The following is a 2356-nucleotide window of genomic DNA, read 5'->3' as shown; positions in this document are numbered from 1 at the left end:
TCGTGGAGGAATCATGTTGCACTCGGTGGAGAACTGAGCCGACAGCAGAACCTTTAGATTATTTTAGTTTTATATTTGATCAAACACATTCTGTTTCGTGTTCATTCAAAGTTCATTTTACGATTATAAGAAACTTTGAAAGTCAAAGCGATCAGATACGAAGTCACAAAGTATAAATGACGACACACTGAGATGTAAAACTATGAAATAACTGAATTACATGTCAGTGGAAATTATTGGATATAAATAAAAAGACTTTCAAAGTACAAACTGAAAGTACAAAAAACACAAAGTCAAAACTGTTTCACTCAACTGAAAACGAAGATTTTGAAAATGTGAGAAAAAATGAGGTGAAATTGTTTGTTTGTGGAAGTTTGAATCATCAGAAACGACATTTCTAACGTTTCATCTCATTTCTTCCTGTCGAGTGTGAGAGCAGCTGAAACGATGTTTAATCCAGTTATGAGGTTAAAAAAGTGAAAAACAAACAAAGAAAGAAACAAAGAAAGGAACGAGTCGAGTCCAGAGAGAGTTTCCTTGTTTTTACTGATAATTCGACATCATGACAAATTAAATACAAAGCTTGAACAGAGACTCGGCTGTCAGCAAACACACCAAAGAAAAGAACTTTTAAAAACACCGGACGACAACAGGAAGTACCGGCGACGCCCCCACACGCAGAGGGGCATGATGGGAAAGTTTTTAAGAGCTGAATGTTCTTCAGGAACAGCTTCTGATTAGAGAACGCTTGAATTACTCAGTTTAAGACATTAACAAACAGTTTTATTCAACGTGGCTTAAAGGAAGTCGTCTCAAACCTGAACCAGGTGTGAGCAGGTGACCCCTCACCTGTCCGTCAGCAGAGTCACAGCGTGGTTTCAGCCCAAAATGTGCTTTAAGTTTCAGCTCGTTTTTAACTCCCAGCAGCAGGAAGGTTTTTACTGCCGCCGCTTTCATTTAAAGCTACGGAAGCTCGCCAACGCCCGGAAAAGACAAAACTACTCGACACGTTCGAAAAGGTTTTAGAAAAGTAGATTAAGACATTTTTAGTCATCATTCTGAGGCACAGAGAGAGAGAGAGAGAGTGTGTGAGTGTGTGTGTGTGTGTGTGTGTGTGTGTGTGTGTGTGTGTGTGTGTGCAGCTTGTTATTGTGTATCTGACTTTGTGCCTCATAATAATGATGTTTATTATCACTGGTGTGATATTAGTCGGTGACTTGTGATAAAATCATTCTTGACCTTCCAGTTCAACATTTTGAGGCATTAAGTTATAAATATCAGATAAAAAGTCCTAATTTGACTAATTATCTCGTGTCCATCCTACGATTATCTATAATTTTGTCTGTAAATCATTTGTCTAATAACTGGAATGATTTTTTTTTAGTTTTCATGACTTTGGATCATTAGAATAATTTTGACCTCATAAATTCGACGGATGTGTTTTATCTTTGTCGTTTACTTTGATCGTTTTCCCGGCAGGTTCGGGCTTCCATACAGGGAAGAAACTGAGCTCAGACAGATCAGAAGACGTGAATGAAAGCTGCCGCTGGCTGACAGCTGGCAGTGAACGCATCGTTCGGGTGTTCGGCACATTTTCATGTTTGTTTCATAGAAAAAGTTTCACTTTTAGCAAAAGTTTAGAAAAAAAAAGTCATTTTGGTGTCAGGATGAAGACGCTTCAGAGTCCGCTCTAATGAACACATTTACATCACCATGAACATACATCATCTTCATCGCCTTGACTGGACTTCATTACCTCAAAGCCTGCTGGGAAAATAAAGAGGTGGAGCTGATGTTCTGGACTTTAATCCTGCTCCTACTCCTCCTGGTTTAAAGTTTAGTTCAGTGTCAGTGAAGTCGATGATCGGAAAGGATCAGACGAGGTCGAGTGGAGACGTCTTTGAAACCAGTGACCTCTGCTGGTGAAACTGGTCCCAGTAACAGAAACATGAGATGAATCCATCGGTTTCTCGTCTCACAGAACCTGACGAGTAACGAACGGCTTCGTTAACGATCAACGAATCACACGCGCTTCACAGATCAGACGGCTGACCTCTGACCTCTGGAGAGGAGCTGCAGATCCACGTCTGAACATTCAGAACTGAAGACGAGATGCTAACTGAACTTAACGAGCTTAAAGAGCTCATCTGAAACTTTAGTGACGATGATGATGATCTGTTTCTTTAGTCACAACAGTCAAATCTAACCTGGAGTTTTTCTTACTGGTGGTTTAAAGCTGATCAATGAAGCGTCAGTGAATTGTTGATTGATCGCTGTTCCAGCCTGTGAGGCCCAGATGCAGCCTCATGAGACTGAGCTCGCTGCGTTTCTCCAAACATTTCATACAAAACTTTCC

At 40.3% G+C, this 2356-nt stretch overlaps 1 protein-coding gene across 4 annotated transcripts in view; it reads right to left on the bottom strand.

Moving 5' to 3' along the window:
- Positions 1-527: 527 nt before the first annotated feature.
- The window catches only part of mindy1 (MINDY lysine 48 deubiquitinase 1), an 11451-nt gene continuing 9622 nt past the window's right edge, over positions 528-2356 (bottom strand). For all 4 annotated transcript variants that reach the window (XR_006007516.1, XM_041954753.1, XM_041954751.1 and 1 more), the window contains one exon: positions 528-2356. This exon is cut by the window's right edge. The gene's annotated coding sequence lies outside the window, so the exon portion shown is untranslated.

This window comes from Chelmon rostratus, chromosome 16 (genome assembly GCF_017976325.1).
Source record: "Chelmon rostratus isolate fCheRos1 chromosome 16, fCheRos1.pri, whole genome shotgun sequence".
Lineage (NCBI taxonomy): Eukaryota > Metazoa > Chordata > Actinopteri > Chaetodontiformes > Chaetodontidae > Chelmon > Chelmon rostratus.
Note: the sequence above shows the minus strand (reverse complement) of the source record. Positions and strands in the feature narration are given on the sequence as shown.